We start from the raw sequence: 20,810 nt of genomic DNA on the forward strand, positions 1-20,810 counted from the left end.
GGCCTGGCCCACTCCCACCAGGTTCAGGTGTGAGGCCTCAGTCCAGCTTCCTGAGCGCCTGGGGGACACTGGAGTGCAGCAGACCATCACCAAGGCCTCCTGACTCAAGCGGGGAGAGCTCATGGGCTCCTGGGGTCCCAGGTCAGGCCCCTCCCTTGCTGGAGGCTCTCCCAGCAATGGCTGCTGGAGGGCCAAGGGTCTTGCTCAGGCCCTGAGCCCCTCCTCGCTCAGAGGTGGAACCATTCTGTTTAAGGGGAACTTCCCAGGCTCCTGCTACCAGACCCTTGTGAAACGAGAGCGAGAAACCTCCACTCAACTGGATGGGAGGCCTGCAGGGGGAGCCGTCCCCCCATCCCATATCCTTATGGCACCAAACAGGTACAGAGGACACTGCATCTCCGCCAGGAAGTACAACTACTTTACTATGAAGGAAGATTTCTCTCCACGAGGCAACAGCCCAGCCAATGAGAAATGCTGCAGCTCAGCCAATGAAAAAGGCTGCAGCTCAGCCAATCAGAAACACCACAGCTCAGCCACTAAAAAATGCCACAGTTCAGCCAATGAAAAAGGCTGCAGCTCAGCCAATGAGAAACACTGCAGCTCAACCAATCAGTAATGCCACAGCTCAGCCAATGAGAAACACTGCAGCTCAGCCAATGAGAAATGTCACAGCTCAGCCAATCAGAAACACTGCAGCTCAGCCAACAGAAGCTATTGCCGCCCTAATCTGTTACTCTCTCCCAATGGACTTTCCCTAGAACAGCCCCGCCCTCTCCCCCTTTTCTCTATAAAAGCAGCTCCCTTCTTTATTTTCTAGATTTATCTATGGTTCACCATTGCATGCGCATCCTGAATTGTAATTATTTTGGCTATTCCCAAAAAACTCATTTTAAGGGTAAAATAACAGGTGAATTTGCTTTTTAAGTTGAAATCCTGTTGGGAGGTGCCAAGGCTACCAAACTTCCCTGTGGATGCAGCCTCAACTGGCCTGTGTGGACAGCCGTATAACATCCACATTTGCTCTAATGAGAGTCAATTCTATCTCACATGTATCTAGAACACATGTGGCAATAAGGATGTTACATTAAACAATAATGTTGTAAAGTCTGCCCGGCTTATGATGCAGAACGCGTGCAGCATGGCACGGCTGGACTTTCAGTGTATGGCTCATGCTCGCGGTCAGCCCCACCCATGTATAGACACGCCTTCCTGTGGGTCTTGCTCATGCCCTGGCAAAAGGCCACACTGGAGGCTGCACACCCTGCTGAAGGGGTGCTGCAGCCCTTGTGTCAGGTGTGCCCTCCAGCTCCGGGCTGCCCAGCGGCCACTACACTCTGGCCCCTTCCTCAGCAGGGCGGCGGGCACGTGACTGAGAGTCTCAGTTCCCCCTGACAATCAACTAGGATGCAGCTCAGGTGGGGTTGCCTCGGACTCCACCTGAGGCTTGGAGACACAGGCTCACATGCTGCTTCTGCATGTCTCAAGTGGAAGTAACTTAGCTGATGTTAAATAAATGATTTCCTTTGAGGTGGAGCAAGACTGGGCCACCCTGCTGTGGGTGCCAACCAGCATCAGGTCACCAGCAAGAGCAGTCGACATCCTCCGGTGGGGCGTCATGTCCTGGTCTGGGGGCCAGTCCCCTGCCTGCTGGGCAGTGACCCTGAGGCCCACCCCAGCCCTGCGTTTGCTCTGAGATCCTGAGCTGGCATGCCTGAGGGTACTTGGCCTCCACTCCTCGCCTGAGTGTCCAGCTGCAGGCCTGGCTGGGCAGGGCAAGTGAGGTATCCTGAGGGCCTTGGATCCTGGAAAGACAGACAGACAGACCCAAAGGGACACAGATGGAGCACCTGGAGCTGGCCTCAGCACCCATCTGTCCTGGGCTGGGGAACAATCCAGCAAGGGGGGCTCTGCCCCTCTACCTTGGCCTGAGTCTGGAGGCTTCCCTTGGCCACGGCATCTGCAGGCCCTACTCCCCGCCTGGCAGGGATGGCTCAAAGCTGGGCCTGTTTCCAAACCCATTTCAGGGAACAAACAGGGGAAGAATGGAACATCATGTGTCTGCAGCAAATTAGCGAATTACAGCTTGGATCACATGAGTGACTGATGCCTTCAGGAGCCCTACTGTGCAGCTGCCTGGCTCGGAGACCAATTAACATTGACACAAAGTTTCTCACAATTCCCATCAGTTCCAACCATAACTATGTGCAAAACGAGCTCCACAGCAGGGTTTCTGTTTTCTGTGTGAGCCGTTGTTCTCGGTCTGGAAAGAGGTCGGACGCAGTGTTTTGATGAGCACTGAGCAGATGTGATCTTGCCCTCTGGGTTCAGACCTGGGTGTGAGGGCCGGCTGGGCGCCCTGGGGCCAGGACCTGTGCGGCTGGAGCTGCAGCTTCAGGTCTGACTCACACATCTTCTGGCTCAGTGAAGAGACCTCAGAGCGTGTTGCTTCCAGCCACAGTGAACACTGTCGGCAAGGAGGGGCCTGGCCTTGGCCACTGGGGTGAGCTGGAGACACTGCTGGCCTTTGACCTCATGAGGGCTTGGCAGAAGGAGGAGGGTGCTGGGAGCAGACAGGGTTGTTTGGGTGCCTTCGCCCCCAACTTGGGGGACAGGAGCCCCAGGAGCCCCATCTGTGCAGTGGGGTGGCCGGGGAGAGTCAGCGACAGGCCCTGGCCCAGAGTCTAAGGACATGCAGCCCTTATGGGGACACTGAGCCCAGAGAGAGCACTTGTCCAGCTCAGCCAGAATGGGGACGGGACCCAGCTTCCTCCGACTACAGAGTCGTCCCAATCTTTAGAGTGACATGCATGGTGGGGTCGGGACCAAATCTGGGCTTGGGCACAAGGCAGGTGACCTGGTGCGGTGGAGCTCCACTGGGAGGTCGGTGGAGGCTGTTGCTGGGGTGGGGGTCCCCGGCAGGGGTGTGTCGCCAGCGCTGGCCCGCCCTCGCGTCCCGACTGAGCCCACATCACAGGCTCGTCGGCCCTAAGATCAGCTTCCCAGGAGGTAGACATGTTTCCCTGTCGCTACTTTGGGGAAGGGGCAGAAACACCACAGGGTGGTGGGCACTGGGCCCCCTGAGGGCACTGCCCCGCCAGGGTCTCGGGCAGGGCTGTGCTTAGTCTGTTTGCAGTGGACGCTTTCTGTGTAACTCTCCTCCCAGGAGGAGCCGTGTCGGGACCAGCCGGGATCCTGCAGCTGGAAGCTGCCTGGCACCCAGCGATGGCCTCAGCAGCTGCGCCAGGCAGGGTGTCCTCAGCCCTTTCTCTGGCTTTTCTCAAATCGCATTCAGACTTGACCTTGACCAGGGGGAGCAGCCCCCTCGTGGGTTCCTGCCCTGCCACTGGCCTAAGGTGCCAAGCAGTCTAGTCAGCACCAAACGGCCCAGGGGTGTGTCAGGATGGCACTGGGGCCACTGAAAAGGAACCCCTCACGTCCTTCCCGCCCTCTGACCTCACCGCCACCTGGGCCCGACCTCCTCCTAGTCCCACCCTCACACATGGGGCCACAGAAATTCTCGTGCACCTTGGTGGGGCAGTGGACGTCCTTCAATCCCTGGAGTGAATCCTTTGCAAGGATTGCCCAGGAAGGACCAGGGGCCAGTGCCTGGAGGGACACCCCAATCGCAGGCCTCCCCCTGCTCCCCAGGGCCTCAGGGCTGTGACCACGTGGTGCCTCCTCTTCCCTTTTGGTTGTGACTGATGAGGACACCTGGCCCTTGAGTGACCCCAACAACCTCCGCCACACCAGCCCGGGCTGTGGGCAGCGCACTCTTGTGGAAATTAGTAAAGAGAAACCTCATTTAAAATGGAGTCAGGGGGCCAGAAGGGAGAGCTCCCAGCAGCACCACTGGAGGTCTGTTACAGGAAAGACAGTCACTCACCAACCCCAACAGAAGTCGTCAACAGGAAAGAATCATCAATTACAGGGAGAAATGTACATTGCATCCCAAACAGAAATCAATGACCCAGCAACTCAGCCAATGAGAAACCATAACTGCGAGAACTCTGACGGACTTCTGTTCAAAACAACCCCTGCGAACTGACTCCTTTTTCTCCATAAAATAACGTTCTTCTCCCTGTTTGCTGGATTTGCCTATAGTCTGCCACAGCACGCACGTCCTGAAATGCAATTCTTTGGCTATTCCCAAATAAACTCATTTTGTTGGTAAAATAACTGGCTGCTTTATTTTTAAAGTTGACACTCACGACAGGCCACTGGAGGAGAGCCCAGTGCCTGCTCCTCCACTTGGCAGGAAGCTGAAGCCGTGCTGACTCGCCCACTGGCTGCCCGACAGGAAATGCAGGACCCGGGGCAGCATCCTGTGCGGCAGCCTTGAACAGAGAGGAGGCCAGTGCCTGCTGCCCACGGTGGGAGCTCCTCAGGAGCTGAAAGTGAGGGGCAGTGCTCCATCGGGGGTGACACATGCCCCCCAAGCCTGCTGTGTGGACGTGGGGGCTTCCTTCCCTCCAGGATCTGGGAGGATCCAAGCCCCCTGTGTTCTGGGGCACAGCTCAGCATGGAGCAGGGCACCAGGCACAGCTTCTGACCATGGGCCCGCCTCTCTCCACCTGCCCTCACCTGGACTGGGCCTCCCTGGGCTGCGCAGGGCCCAGGGTCCCCTGCTGCCTCTCGGAGGGCTTGGAGGCACAGGACCGCTTCTAGGGGGTCTGGGGGTGTGGGGAGTTGTGGGGGGCTAGGCCCTGGCCCAGGGGGATGGGGCTGCAGCCCACCTAAGGCCTTCCCTGGGCCTGGAGCTACACAGGTGCGGACACAGCTGACCACTGGCCGGATCATGGCAGGGGAGCCTGTCACAGGTAGAGCTGCCCCCAGCGTGGTTTTCCCTCTGTCCCCAAACACATCCCTGCTCGGCAGGCTGGGCCAGGCAGGGCTGGGGCTGGGCACACTGCAGCGGCTGTGTCCCCCTCATGGAGCCCAGCCACGCAGGACCAGTGGGCTGGGACACAGTGCCTGTGCTGGGGGCTGTTGGGGAGGGGAGAGATGTCGTGGGGGCTAACTCAGAGGCTGAACCAGGGATCTGGAAGCAAAGAGGACAAGGACGTCCGGTAGAGGGAACAGAGGCTTGGCAGAGCAGGTGGACTTGAGTGGAGTGATTGTCATGGCCAGAGCCCTGGGAGTGAGGGGCACCGAGGAGGAGGGGGCCATGGGAGCCTGGGAGGAGCCCAATCTGGGGACTCCACAGGCCAGCAGAGTCCCGATAACCCCTCAGGCAGTGCCCTTGGCATCCTGACACTGTTCAGAGGCTCAGACAGCAGCAGACTGAGGTCATCCAGTCCAGCCTTAACGGGAGGGAAGGAGAGGAGCCGCCCCGTGTCCCAGGAGCTGTGCCGGTCAGCCTCAGGAGGGGGAGAGATTCGGGGGGTTCAGGATCTGTCTGAGGGCCACGTGGAGAGTCGGGGCAGAGCTGGGTCACACCCTTAAAACTTCCGTTCTTCTTCAGCCCTGCTTGCCCTGCCTCAGACCTTGACAGCCACGGACTGAGAAACGGTGTGGCCACCAAGTGACCAGTCACCTGGTGCTGGGTGGGGCCACCCCGAGGGGACAGAACTCACCTCTTGTGTCCAGCCCTACACATCCTGATCTCGATGTTGGGAGCACAGTCTTGCTGTCCAGCCTCTGTCCTCACTAACCCGAGCCAGGGAGCCCTGGATGACCCGACAGGCGGTCAGGCGTGGACACAGCTCCCCGCCAGGCAGGGACCAGCTGAGAGGTGGCCTCCCTGTTAGCCCCCTGGCTCCAGGGAGTCCCGCCAGGCTCCTCCCAGGGATCCGACTTCCTCCTTAACCCTGCGGCTCCTGCAGCTGCCTGTCCTCCGAATTCCAGGCCTATGGAGAGCACGTCTGCCCTGCTGGCCCCACGTGGCATCCCACAGGCACCTCACCAGCTTGCTCCAAACAGACCCAATCTTCTCCCCCGCGAAGCCCACGTGCCCCAGCTAGGCTTTCCCGACCCAGGACAGGCTCATGTGGACCTTCCAGCTGCCTGACAGCCCATCTCCTCCTCCCACATCTGACCATGCCCAGACCCGAGACCGTCCTGTCCCTCCAGGCCCCATGTGTGACCAACTGCCCACATGCTGGCAAACCAGGCGTGTGGTCCCAGCTCCTGGCCAGCACCTGGCCCAGGTCCACCTTCTCACCTGGCCCAGCATGGCCTCCACCACGCTCCCCTCTCCTGATCCCTCCCCCACCTCATCACGCCTGTTTCCTGTTAAGGCATTTTTATTATGAAAAGTTCCAAACACACACAGAGCACAGCCTCGTGTGTGTGTGTGTGTTAGGGCCAGACGTGGCAGTGGTTGCCCCAACCCGCCAATGCGATCCACGCCGGCACACTGCAGCCAACTCCAGACCTGGCGCCCACAGCAGGTCTTTCCCTGGAGAGCCCCCAGCACCCAGACTGCTCGAGGGCACCAAAAGCCCTGGTGGGAGGGACGAGGGGACAGAGTCACATGGGACTGCATGGCCCTGGGGGCTTCTGGGTCATTTCAGGATGCAGTTGGAGACCTCTGCTGCGCCCCAGGCACAGATGGGGGACAGGTGTGGCTCAGGAGAACCAGGGACAAGTTGCTGGGTCATCACCACCCGCTCTCCTGGCTGCAGTGTTTACCCAGCGCCCTCTAGTGGCCTGGCCCCGCAGACCCCAGCCACTGGGACCACACCTCTGCACAGCGACCCAAGAAGGGGCTCCCACAACACCCCATGTGCACATCCCAGGGCCAAGGGCCCATAGCTTCCCCTGAATCGTGTCCCTGGGACCAGATGGGTCCACACTGCTACTTTCAGGCAGATTCACAGGGGGATGGCCCAGAACGTGCCCACCTGCAGCCCTGGGCCTCACTGGGCGTCCACTGTCAGGCACAGGGCTTACCAGCTGCCTTGCTGAGAGATGCTGTGGCCCCAAAGAGATGGTCCAGGGGTCAGGGTGTGCAAGGGCCAGTGGCCCTCGGACTCTCCCAGGACTCGGGAGACCCAGAGCCAGCCTGGCTGGAAGGGCAGGCGGGGGTCAATGCTGAGCAGGAGGCATTGAGTGCGCCTGCCTGAGCCGGCCCCAACTCTGGCCAGCAGCCTGGCGATCACCAGGAGCTGTCTCAAAGCACCGGCCTGCCTTCCTGGCACTCTCCTCCCACGTGGCTTCCTTCCCCCACCATCCTCCGCTCTCCTTTCCTGCCACCAGCACATTTAGGATGACCAGGGCCTGGGCCTGCCCAGCCTGTGAGAGGGATGGGCCGGCCCATGGCTGCCCTCAAGAGGCGGCTGCCCACTGCTGACTAGAACTCGCTCAGAGCCGCTCCTGAGGTTCAGCAGGGACTCACAACCCAGTGGCAAGGCCCTGTCCAGGCTGAGTTCTCCAGGAGGCCAACGAGGAGAAGACAACATATGCTAGAGTCCTGCAGCAAGAAGATCCCAGAGGCTATGTTGGGGTGGGGTGGCCGGAGAGGTGGGCAGGGAGGAGTAGAAAGTGGGTGACACCCCAAGTGCCCCCTGAGAACTCACTCTGAGTGGGAATGTGCTGACCTGGCAGGAGCACCTGTCCTAGGAGAGGAGGCAACTCAGACAGGGCTGGAGTGGGGGGGACGGCTGTCCAGGAGGGTCGAAGGAGGGGAGAGGCTGCACAGGGGGATGGGAGAGGGGCCTGGGAACCCACGTGGGAGCCTGGAGGGAGGTACCAGCCAGGTTCCATCAAGGATACGCAGATTTTTTCTTTTTTTAGTGAAGAAGATTTGCCCCGAGCTAACATCCATGCTAATCTTTCTCTATTTTCTAGTACGTGGGTCACCAACACAGCGTGGCAGCTAACAGAGCAATGTAGGTCCACACCTGGGAACCGAACCGGGGCCACCAAAGCTGAGCAGGCGGAACTTAACCAGTAGGCCACCAGGGCTGGCCCAAGGATATGCAGATTTGAACCCACCTCTGCAGGCATCTTCTTGGGGATGCTCCAGGACACACCCCACCCTGACCCCCATCCCTGTCCTGGGCCTGTGGTCATTACAGGAGGAGACAGAGGAGGACATAGAAATGAGTCACATGTCCCCTCATGCCCACTCAGCCCTCACCCAGCCCTGGGACCCTTCCCTTAATTCAAAACAGACTGGGGCACAGCAGGCGATTTCCTTTCTCTTCCTACAAAGCCCCTTCTGATCTTAGGGGCGAAGAGCCCAATGCAGCGATCCAGGCACACGTCAGATCAGCAGACAAGCTCAGTGGGCAGTTTCCAGTCCTGGAGATGTTTCTTCCTGTGCCCTTAGAGCCCTGGTGCATTCTGCCCCTCAGGCACAGGATTAATTTTGCATTGTTCCAACTCCGGGCCAGGATTCTTGTCTCCCTGGAACCTGCTGCTGCATAGGGGGCATCTTCTCACGTCACCTGCCTGGGGAGGAGTTTTGTCTCCATGGCCCCTAGCAGCTTCATGTGTCTCCAGTGGGACAAGGCCCCTGGGACTCACGTGCAATTGTTCTTGAAGAGAAAACAAAATTTTTACTTACCTCACTGAAACTATTAATAGCTAATGTTTTCACTAAACCCCGTTAAAAGGCAGAAGAGCTACTGTCGGTGTCGCAATCCAATGTACACATCAGGATAGATGTGGAGAGGGCTGATGGCCACTCTGAGTTTATTATAACCAGCGTTTCAATATATACATAGTTTACAGCTGTTAAACATACACAGGTGTTCTGGACAATGTAATTATCGAACGCCAAGAATTCTTAGTGATTTCTCAAGGAACCTTCCCTCGGCCTCTGTTTTGACATTATCATGTTATTTCTGTGCTCGTATATTTTTATCTCGGAGCATGCAAGGCCTCCTAGGCAACGGCCCCTCCTGCTCCCGATATTGTTGTCTCCATCTGTGCCCCCAGGAGACCATGCCAGGCTTAGGTTGCCCCGCCCTGGAGGTCTTACCCTTCATTGGCTAACCGGCCTTCTCACCTCTGGGTCACAGTTTGTTGGCAAGCCTTTTCCAGTGATTATTAAGCCTTCCTGCGTCAGGGGCGGCTACAGCCACGTGGGCGGCTCCTTGAGTCAGGAGAAAGCCAGGCGGGGCAAAGAGCTCTAGCACCACCCCCTGCATCATGGGGCCCAGACTCCCTCCTCAAACCAGTTGTGGGACCTGCTCTGTAGGTCATGGCCTCCCCAGGGTCCCTGAGGGAACCCACTGAAGACACTGGGGGAGCATGGAGTCCTTGCCAGAAAACTCCTGAGAACAGTGGGCGGCTCATCAACCACAGGACACTTTCTGGGCTGACTGTGGGAGGCCTGGCCACCTTCTGGGGAAACAGGAGTGGGTAGGCAAAGGGCGCTGTGGGGTCAGGAGGGTCCCTCAGCTCTTGAGTGAGCCCCCAGGAATCCAAAATCCAGAGGAGAGCTCAATGCAACCTCCCCACCATGCCCCAGGCCAGGAGGGTGAGTGCTGTTGCACCTGAGCTGGGGTCCCGGGTGGGCAATGACTGGAACAGGGGGCCTGGCCTCAGTGGCTCCCAAATTCCCCAATCCAGGGCTTGCCCCCAGTCATGACCCCCACCATCGCAGGCAATCACCGTTTTCTTGGATTTTTCTTTTCAAATTACACACAGCCCCAGAGTCTGACCTCCCCAAACACCCAAGATGACCAGATCCTGTGGGAGGAGCAGGGTCTTCTTTGGAGAAAAAGAGCAGCCAGATCCCCTTACACTGCCTGGGCAGTCAGCACAGCCCCCTCCCCACCTCTCCCCTTGCTCCCTCCTCCCTTCCCCTTCCCCCCTCCCCATCCTCCCCCCACCTCAATTCCCAAAAACTGCCTGTCCTGAGAACAGACTTTGATAATCAATAAACTGTCAAATGGTAGGGAGGCAGGAACAGGATGCAGAGACCCAAAAGGCAGGAGCCTTGTTGTCTGATCGGGTTGAGGGACACTGGACTCAGAGAAGGGGGGACAGGCCTCCAGAGCATCACAACCCACTGGGAACTGGTAACTTAAAAAGCAAATTCACCTGTTATTTTACCCTTAAAATGAGTTTTTTGGGGAATAGCCAAAATAATTACAATGCAGGATGTGCATGCAATGGTGAACCATAAACAAATCTAGAAAATAAAAGAGGGAACTGCTTTTATAGAGAAAAGAGGGGAGAGGAAGCAGCTGTTCTAAAGGAAAGTCCAGTGGGGGAGAGTAACAGTTCAGGGTGGCAACAGCTTCTCATTGGCTGGGCTGCGGCATTTCTCATTGGCTGAGCTGTGGCGTTTCTCATTGGCTGAGCTGTGGTGTTTCTCATTGGCTGGGCTGCTGCCAGGTAGGAGAGAAATCTTCTTTCACAGTAAAATGATCGTGCTTCCTGTGGGAGATGCAGTGTCCTCTCTTCCTGTTTGGTGTAGTTGACATGTGGGATGGGGGTGACAGCTCCCCCTGCAGGCCTCCCACCGACCTGAGGTTTAGCTGAGGTTTCTGTCATTCACTTCCTCAGAACCTTCTGGAGTGCTGTCCCAGGGGGCTGCCTGGGTGGGCGAGGGCAGGAGTTGGGGACAAGAAGGCAGTGCCTCTCAGGGCCCTGAGTTCTGGGGCCTAAGCTGAGTGGGGCACAGGTGGCAGACGTGCCCTGAGAGTGCTGACCAGGTGTGTCAGGAGCCAGGTGTGGGCTGGGTCCCGACTGGCTGGGTGCCTGGACTGCTGCCGGCCCGCCCGCCCAGCCAGCGTCCCAGTGACCTGCGCCTGGTGGGGGTGTCTTCCTGCGGCTGAGCACTTGGAGGAGGGGGAGCAGTGGGCCAAGGAGGGTTGGGGCTCCGACTCCCCCACAGGCAGGCGGGACCCTGGGGGACTGTAGCGGGGAGGGGGCAGGAGCTGATGCCCAGGCCCCTGGCCGTGGCCCTCAGACCCGGCCAGCCCCAAACTGGAATCAGAGCATGGTCAACACCAGCGAGGAGGACTAGGGGTCGGGGTGCTTGCAGCCGGAGGGATCCTGGACCCCCCAGGGCGCTGATCGATCAGGTGGGGAACCAGAGCGCTTTGCAAAGAGCAGAGTTATTGACCTCAGAGGGGAGTTACTGGGGTATGTGTGGGAGGGGCGTAGGGAGTCAGCATCCAGGCCTCACTCTGCCCGCTCCCCCCATTCTGCCTATGGCAGGTACCTGTCCCTAAGCTGGGCCTGAGGAGGCCGTGTGTGTGTGTGTGTGTGTGTGTGTGTGTGTGTGAGTATATGAGTGTGTGGGTGTCTTGTGAAGTCCTCTGCGGTGCCCCTGAGTCTCCCAGTGGCTCCTGCAGGGAGATGAGGTCTGGGGTCACACCTGCAGAATTGGGTGAGTGTGACCCCCGGGCAAAGGGGCAAGTGGTGTGTATTGGGGAGGGATCCAGGGTGGTGTGCAGAGGAAAATCGGGGTCCCCAGGTGCTGCACCCTGAGCCAGGAGTGGGGTTGTGCAGCCAGGAAGGGCTGTGATTGGCAGACTGACCTGCCCAGCCCCTGGGGTTGGGCTCCCCAGGCTGTGGGTGTTAGGACTGCCCTCCAATGTTGCCCCTGCCCGTGGGGCACCCTGGAGTTTTATGTCCTGGCGCAGGTACCAGGAGCAAAGAGCAGTGGAGCTGGAGTGTGGCTGTTTGAGGAGGGTCTCGCAGCAGCTGGGGTCTTCCCTTGGAGGGTGCTGCCAGCCCCGTGGATGTTGAGAGTGCACTCCTACCCCTGACCCCAGCTAGGCCTGCCCTGCTAAACCCAACCAGGAGCTGTGCCAGCCACCTCCGGCCCCTCCTGTCACTTCTTACAGCTGGAGGGCCTGGCCCAGTGTCCAGCAAGCTGCAGGGCTCCAGCCAAGGCGCTCTGTGAGGGCCCAGCATCACCATCAGATGGATTTCGAGAGCTTCCCAGCCATCTTGCTTCCAGTTTCTAGACCTGCTGGGTCAGTCGGCATCTTTCCCACCAGGGGCATCAATTGCCACTTGTTCCACTCAAACACATCCCCATCTGGTGCTCGGTGACTTCCTCAATCTGGTTCCTTCTTTTATTTTCCCACTTAGCAGAGATCCTTCTAGAAAGTGTTGGCCACAAACTTCCTTCTGTCTGGGGACAGCTCTGGGCTCCCTGGCTGCGCCCTGGGCCTCCTCTGAGGACTGGAGTGAGGAGCAGGCAGTGTGGGTGGCCAGTACTGGCCACCGACAGCCTGTGATATTCAGGCCCTTGGTGCCCAGAACAGGGCCTGAGTCACCGTGCATAAGGACCCAGTGAACAAGCTCCACACGCCTTGTCAGCGGGAGATTCGGTGGAGAAGGAGCAGGCAGCTGCCTCGAGTAGGCCAGGACACAGCAGAAGGAGCGCACTCCCGTACCCGTTTGGAGCGTGCCGGTGAGAGATGTGGGGGCCCCGAAAGACCAGGCTTTCCAACTGTGTCCCCCACAGCCTCACCCATCTGACTCTTAGCTGCCACCTCCTGGAAGGGACGGGGTGGGGGGCTTGGGATGGCGTCCAGGGCACGTGGTCTTCCTGGGCAGGACGGGCAGGCAACGTAGCTTCTTCCAAAGGCTCCAGCTGGGCTCTTCTGGGCTGGCTACGGGGCAAGCACCCTCTCTGTCACCACTGGTGCTGGAGCCTTCCTTGCGGCTGCCGGGCAGAGGAGGTGGGGCCCCAGAGTCCTTGTGGAAGTGGCAGTGGGCATTCAGGCTTCCTCCTCTGACATTTCCCAGAGGTGCTGCTAGAGGGCATGGGGGCCTTGCTGGGCTGGCCTGGCCCCCATGACCCCGTCCCTGCTCACCCAAGTGGGGAAGGTTCTCAGCCGGGGGCCACGGGGTAGAGTGACAGCACAGCCTACTTTCTGCCTGCGGAGCCAGCTGCATGGGGTTTGCAGGGCTCCAGCAGGCAGGGCCGCTTGCTGGGGCCACTACAGCTGGTTGTGGGCACACGAGGAAGCCCCCAGCAATGAGTCCTGGGGAGCTGGTGCTCACAAGCTTTCCTAGAAACAAGCAGACAGACCCCACATGGCAGCAGTTCAAGCTCAGCCCTCAATCCACAGAGTATGAGCAGCTGGATCTTGATGTGAGGGTCTTGAGAAAGTTCTAGTGCTTTCTGGAAAGTGTGACTGCCCTTCCTGGAGCAAGCGTTTCGGAGGAAGACCCCTCTTAGTTTGCTCAGGCCCCATAACAACAGCACAGGCTGGGGCTGAAACAGCAGTCACACGTTTCTCACAGTTGTCGTGTTGGGGGTCCGAGCTCAGGTGTCCTGTGTCGGGTTCTGGTGAGGGCTCTCTTCCTGGCTTGCGGACTGCCTCCTTCTCACTGTCCCTCACAGTGTGCAGAGGGTGGGGGAGCTCTCTAGGGTTTCTTGTATGAGGACACTAATACTGTCATGAGGACTCCACCCTCTCGATGTAATCATGCCCCAAGGGCCCACCTCAAACTCTATGACCTTGGGGGTTAGGGCTTCAGCATACATATTTTAGGGGGACACGGTCATTCAGTCTATAACAATCCCTCATGAGTGACCACATGAACCACATCTGATGAGAGAGAAAGGAGTGGAAGGTGTGGCCACCGTGTGCCCCCACCCTTTCAAAGCCAGATGTCTTGTGGACATCACCGAAGTCCCCCAGATGAGAACAGTGGAGGCCGAATCCTCAAGTGCACTGGAGCAGGGGGTCCCTGTCATTTGGGTTTGGTAGAGACCCAAAGGCGGGCAGAGGAGTGAAGATTCATAGAGGAAAGTGGGGCTCAGGGCTGCCCTGATGGGGGCTGGGGGCCCAGGAGGCTGGGGCGGGATCTAGAAGCGCGGTGTCCTATGATGGGTTCAGGGAACATTTTGACTTTCTCGGGTGGGTCCTGAGTTGGAAGGGGAAGCTGTAACCAGGGGAAGCTGGCGGTCACTGATGGTGTCCTGGGGGTTTCGGCTGGTTGCTGCAGGGGTCCTTTGCAGCTTCCTGGACTGGTTGCTGCAGGTTGTGGACCTGCTTCCATCTTTATCGGTGGTCTGTCCTTGTCCGTCTGTCCAGTCTGTCTGTCTGTCCTGATCTCTTGCAGCCTGAGGGCAGTTTTCTCTGAGACCAGAGGCAGATGCCGGGGGCAGCGCCCATGGATTCCTGTCCCGGGGAGGAGGGTGAGGCTCTGACCATCCCTCCACTGAGGCTGAGCGAGAAGTTCCACCTGTTTGTGAGTTATAGCAGCGTGGACGCCACGTGGACCCACGGGCTCATCAGCCGCCTGGAAGCAGACCACGTGGGGCTGAGGGTCTGCCTGCACGAGCGGGACTTCACCCCGGGCAGGAACGTCCTGGAGAACATGGCGGAGTGCATCCACCAGAGCCAGAAGGTGCTGCTGGTGCTGAGCCAGGATTTCGTGCAGAGCCGGTGGTGCCTCCTAGAGGCCGACCTGTCACTCTTTGGTTCCTGCCTTGAGAGGAAGCCGGTCGTCCCGATCCTGCTGAGGCCCTGCCAGGTCCCGCTGCACCTCAGCCACCTCACCTACCTGGAGGCCACAGACAGCCGCTTCTACAACAAGCTGGTGCAGCTCCTGTGCACGCCCAACCACCAGGTGGCAAGCTCCCCGCGGGCCCTGCGCCCTACCTCCCCCCTCTACAGCGGCAAGCCCCTGCTGACCCTCAACTGCATCAACAGGGACAGCCTGCCCTCCTGGAGGGTGGGCACCTTCAGCACCCTGGTCGTCCCGGACCCCTTGAAGGAGGTGTTGGAGGACCCTGAGGTGTACAGGCGTGCCGTGGGCATCCTGAATGGGGTGCAGTCCCCCAGGTCCTGCCTCCGGTATGTGGGCTGCAGAGTCACGCTCGGCATTCTCCTCATCTTTCTCTCCATGGGATCGATTATTCCCCCCCTGATTTTGGGGCTCTGTCCAAACCCTCCAGCTCAGCACTTCCTCTTAATCGCCGCCAATATATTTTTCTGTCCCCTCCTCCTGGTCCTAGCAGTCAGCACCCTGTGCTGGTTCAGAAGGTTTTCTAAGAGGAAGATGCGGGAGGTGGTCCTCAGAGTCGGGGAAGCCAACCTCCTGCTGGCGGGCCACTCGGTGCTGATGGGCTGTGAGACCCTCAACAAGCTGCACTTTGTGTACGTGCTGCTGGGGGACTGCAGGCGGGTCTTCCTGCAGGCCTCCGATGGCGAGGCCCTGTTCCGGGAGGCCCTCTTGCAGTTCTCCTGCAGCTATGCCTGCTGCCTTGCCCACGCACACTTCCCCCTGTGCAAGGACGTCGCGGGAGCACGGGGCCACCAGGAACTGGGCCTGTGCTTCTGCCAGTTCGTCTCTCTGCAGTTGAAGAGACGTGGGGGGCTCGGGGTCAACCCTGTCTGATGGCGGGAGGGGCCCCAGGGAGGCACCTTCTGTTGTATGTCCAGCTGCCCCTCGGCTGGCCCTGCGGACATGGCTGCCATGAGGCCTGGATGATGGGCCTCTCGCCTCTGTTGACTGTGACAAGCAGGCGGCCTCAGCCCCCGACCACCCAGAGGACCCCACAGCCTGCTCTGAGGGCAGAGGTGACCGCCCACAGCCCACCAGGCCTGTGTCCTGCTCCGGCCTGACAGCTTGGGGAGGGGCTTTGGTCAAACCACCTGAGCATGGGCTGGGGAAGCAGCAGGCTCAACTCGGGACCCTTCAGGTCCCCTTAGAAACTGGCCCACTCCTTGGCAGAGGACAGTCACTGCCCCTCTCTGGATGGCCGGTTAGCAACCAGGGGGCCGGGGCGGAACGCCCTCTCTGGGCAGCTCCTCCAGGCTCCTGCCCCTCATGCTGGAACACGGGGACAGGGAGAACAGGCCAACTCCGAGGGACTGGGCCGCTCACCCTCAGCCTTCTGGGCGCCGACACTCACACACCCGCCGTGTGCCCCCGCCGTCCACGCTGAGCCCTCAAGGTGCCGGCCACAGCTGGCCTTGGCTGGAAATGGGGAAGCTTGCATTTCCCTCAGCATGGACACCCCTTCAGACCTCGGTCTGCATGTGGCCGCTGACTGCTCGCCACTCCTGCTCCTGCCCTGCTCCCTGCGGCCTGGCTCCACCCTGCCCCGGAGGGAGGAGGTGTGCCTGGGGCTGGAGGCTGGCGGGGTGTCCTCTGTCCTCCTTTCTGAGCTCAGGTCTCAGCATTTCTGCTGACGCTGCTCAGAACAGAGGGGCGTCTGTGGGATGTGGACGTGGATGGGTCCTGGATGCTGGAGACACAGCAGCGAGCAGCACGAGGCTGAGCTGTGTGGCCCCGCAGGGCTCTGTCCCACAGGGGCGGGGGGAGTGAGGCCCCCACACCTCATACCTGTGCCCAGTGGGCTCCACTCGGGATCCCCAGAGACCCCCTCAGCTCCAGCCCCGAGCATCAGGGCAGGACCTTGGAGGTGAGGGGTGGCCCTGGGGCTCTGCCTTGGGCCTCAGTTTACCTGTCTGTGAACAAGCAGTGGCAGACTTGAGGTCTATGCTACCGATGCTCCCTGCACCCTCAGGGAGTCCTCGGGCCCTGGCCTGGTGCTGCGTTGGCGAGAGTTTAGCTCAGCTTCTGTGGTTTTGCTGCCCTGCATCCATTTTGTGTGGCCAAGTGGCCTGCAGGGGCCTTAAACCAACCAACCCCCTCCACAACCACCCGCCTGCAAGTGCAGGCCCAGAGGGGAGCCACATGGTCACAGCGGGTCTGCTTCCTGATGTGACTTCCCCAAGAGCCCTCATGAGCAAATTTCCCCCTCCCACGACCTTGCCCTTGTGCGCCCCTTAGATGAGACCCCGTGGGGCTCGCCAGACCTACTCTTTTGGTTTGAATTGACGGATCCAGCCCTGGCCCGGGAACCCCAAAGCACTCCACCCCCAGACCTACTATAGGCATGTGCTCTGTCTGCCCGCTCTGTCTGCACCCTGCCATGGCCCCCCCACCAGTGGCCTTCTGAGGCACAGCATGTTCCTCTGTAGGACTCGTGAGCAACAGACTTCTCTACTTCCATTCCTCTTGTGGTCTGTTGTTGAACCGCGGCTCACATCTGGCACCCTGCACCCTACTTAGCAAGAGTTCATTGAGCAAAGCCTCGTGCCGGCATCCTGCTGGAAGCTGGCACAGAGGCTGGACCTTGTCCCCGGGCCAGGGCTGCAGGGGGAGGGTCTCCCTTGGAGGAGACTGACCAGCAGGCAGGAGTGTGAGAGGCAGATAAGGGGGACTCTGGGCAGGGGACAGTGTGAGCACTGGTGTCAGGGAGGAGCCCAGACCCTCAAGGACCCCCAAGGATGGGTCCTGACATGGCGCTCTCCTGTAGCCGATAGGGCCCAGCTCCCCTGCACACTTAAGTGTTGGAAGCTGACTGGGAGCCAGCATGGCCAGGAGGTGGACACTGCCAAGTGGGCAGAACATCCTGTGAGCCCTGGGGCTTGCTGGGCAGCTTCGGGTGCTGGAACTTTCTTGGGGGCAGTGCTCGGCACCAGGGCCCACCCCAAGGGGTCCTATATCTGGTCTGTGAGATATAAGGGGCATGATCTGGGCCCCACACGGAGAGGGAGCGTCACGGGAGCAGTGGGGGCTCCTGCTGCCTTCCAGGGCCCGCTTGGACTCCACTGGGTCCTCCATCCCCAGGAAAAGTCATGGCGCAGGGCGAGGACCCCAACAGGCCCACCCACACTCACTCTGGGCCGGGGCCAAGCTCGGAGACAACATAGTGGTGTCCATAGACACAGAGAGGCTGGCGTGGCCTAGAGTCCTTGAGAGTCCACTCGGTGCCCAGAATGTGGCTGTGCCAGAGAGCGCCAGAGCGCCAGGCACAGAGCTGGGCAACTGGCCAGGCCTTTTGGGTCCTGGGGTCCTGGCTGCAGCCCTGGGAGGCCTGGGGGACAGTACCCAGGGGTCTGGGGGCCGAGGCCTAGCTGTGTGCACACACTCACACACACGGCCCCACGGCCCCTTGGGCAAGGCGCATGGTGACAGTGGCATTCCTGCCCCGTAGCGCAGCCGAGAGATGGTAGGATAGACAAAAAGGAGGCCACAGTCTGTTACTTCAAAGGGCTGAGCTTTTTAAGTCATGAAATAACACATTTGTGCACACAATAAAGGGAAAACATCTAAATGAGCCACTTCATGGGATGGTTGGTCTTCCGTGCAGCTGTGGGGAACCCAAGTCACTTTCATCTTGTTCCCGGGACATGACACCAAGGAGGCTGTGTCTGCAGGACCCTCGTCCGTCCCTCGGCCTGAAGCCCTGCCTCAGCCAGCCCCTTCTCCAGCTCCCCATGTGGCGTCTGGTTGCCCCCGATTCCTGCGCAGATTCCCCTCCTGGGGCTGGGCAGTGTCGGGCTGTGGGGGATGCTGGACCTCAAGGGGTGGTCTCCTCAGAGTGCAAGGTCTGGAGTGAGGGTCTCTGGGGCCCCCAAGCACCCTCCCAAGGGCTGTGTGACCCAGGCCTGTGGCTCCAGAATGCCGGGACCCCAGCCCAGCTCCCAGCAGCGTGGACACAGGGCTGCCCGAAGTCACACCACCTGCCCTGACCCCTCAGCCTCACAACCCGCACCAGCAGTCAGCATTTGGGGGTCTGGAGGGTCCCTGTCCTCAGGCTGCTGGAGTCCCTGCCCCCAGGAACACCTGCTACATCCAGGAGCAGCAGCCTGCAGAGGGGAGTGGGGAACAGAGGCCACTGCGTGCCCAACCTCAGCTGTCAGCCCCAGGCCAGCCCCCTATCCCTGACCCAGGAGAGCCCCCAAATGCACTGCCCTGGGCAGGTGAGGAAGGAAGGACCGTGGGAGCTCCACCTCCCTCCGACGTCCTGGGAAGCACCTCTGGTCCTGGGCTGGGTCTCAGCAGGCTGGGGCCTGTGGGCCCCAGGGAGGGGCTGAGGTTCTGACCAGCCCTGGGAGCCCCTCATGAGGCTAGGGGTCACAGATGCCACCAGGGCTCCCTAGGCCCCTCCACTGACCCCCCTGGCTGGCCTCTGCCCTGTGGGTCAGGTGAGCCTCACCATGGACAGTGGGATGGGCCAGAGCTGCCCTCACTGCAGTCCCCCCGGGGGGTCAGAAGAAGGCTGTCCTGGACCTGCCCTGGATGGCCTGGGCGTGGGGTCTGAGGCCACGTGCAGAGTCGTCTCCTTATAGGTCCACCCTGCAGACCTGGGCGGGACTGTGGAGAGGCCGGCAGTTGAGCACCAGGCCCAGCCGGGAACAGAGCGTGAAGGTGGCCCCAGCTGCCTCGCTGAGAAGCCAGGGGCTCTCCAGATGCAGAAGTAGCTGAGGGCCATGTTGGCCAAAGAGACAGCTGGAGCCGCCTGTTGCTGCGAGAGGACCGGCACAGGGGACAGGGCGGTGAGCACCCTCATCAGGGTGCCCTCAGCAGACGACACTGAGGAGCTGGTGGGCGTTGGCACTTCTGGCCGAGCCTTGCTGGCCTCAGGGGCCTTGGAAACCCTGCTGCTGGGTGAGCGGCAGGAACCCTTCACTGACCGAGGCGGAGGGTCCACCTGGGGACGCAGCCCAGCGGGTGCTGGAGGCTGGCTCTGCCGGGAGTCCATTCAAAACACACACAGGTCAGACTCTGCAGCTCAACGAGCCCCCGTTCAACCTCTAGGACAGCTGCCACTGCCTGCTGGCCCACCTACCACCCCTCCTGGGGAGGGTCTCCACCCCAGGAGAACATGAATCTGGATGCATGTGTGGAGGGACATCTGGGGAGGAGGGAGAGTGAGAGCTCGTGTGCATGTGTGTGTGTGCGCACAAGAGTGCAGAGGGGATCCTGGGAGGGTCACCACATCCTCGGACGCCTGGGTGAAGAGTGTGTGTGTCCTGGCTCCTGCATCCCACTGTCTTCCTCAAGCTGCAGCTCCTCGGAGTCACACCTTGGGCTCATGCCAAGGGTCATAGTGCGGGTCACCTTGGGAGGCGACACTGCCAGGTCACACAGGAACCTGAATTTCTAAGAGGCCCCAGGGCACCATGGCCCAGACGCAGCGGGGAGCCGACCCTGGAGCTGAGTCCCCTCTCGCCGCCCCGCACAGCCCCGTGTCTGGTGTTAGAACCCCAGGCTCAGCTTTCTTCCCTGGGGCTCCTGATGGGTGCCTGGCAGGGAGAAGGTGCTCTGTGCTCCCGGAACTGATGTGGCTCAATTTCTGGGACGGTCCCATTGGCGAGGGGCTGTGATGACCAACTTGAGTAGGGGTCTTCCACCTGCTGAATGTGTCCCTGTGTCCCCAGGCCTGGTCCTTAGTCAGGGAGTGTTTACCTGACGGGGGAGGGCACTTAACTTTGAAACACTGTGAGGACCTGGGCTCCTGGGGTTACTTGTGAGTTACTGTGAAGAGGGGGGAGGAGGTGGGGGAAGTCATGGCTGGAGGTGGTCCTGTGTGGCCACTGACAGGGTGTCTGTGGGCATGTGCATGTGTGTGCGTGTGAGTGTATGGCATGCACGTGTTTGCATGCGTGTACCCCTAGCTTAGTGCCCTGCTCTGTGTTAGCCTAGCATTTCTCACCATGGAAACCACACCTAACCAAGCAAAATTCATGTTCTGCTCAAATTGCTCCGAATACCTCAGTCACATGGAAACGCATTTTCAGAGAACAAGTGTTGCAGCCAAGCTGGCTGTGCAGCTGACCGTAGGACCGATCAAGGCCCGGAATGAGGGAACTCATCAAGGATGGAGACGTTGCCGTCTGCCCAGTGAAAGCACTGCCCCAAAGGCCGCCGTTCCCCTTGTGTGATGCAGGCTGGTAGCTGAGGGTCCAGGGTCTGTTTTCCCGCTGAGACTGACATGGTGTTAGCGTCGCCCCCCATGAGGGCAGAGCCTGAGATGGGACTGCCAGCGGGCCGAGTCGGGGGGCTGGCCTGGTGCTGGGTCCAGGGTGGCGCCCACCCTTGCAGACCATGCTGCACTCTTCCTACAATGGCCCACCTCA

This window comes from Equus quagga, chromosome 2 (genome assembly GCF_021613505.1).
Source record: "Equus quagga isolate Etosha38 chromosome 2, UCLA_HA_Equagga_1.0, whole genome shotgun sequence".
Classification (NCBI taxonomy): domain Eukaryota; kingdom Metazoa; phylum Chordata; class Mammalia; order Perissodactyla; family Equidae; genus Equus; species Equus quagga.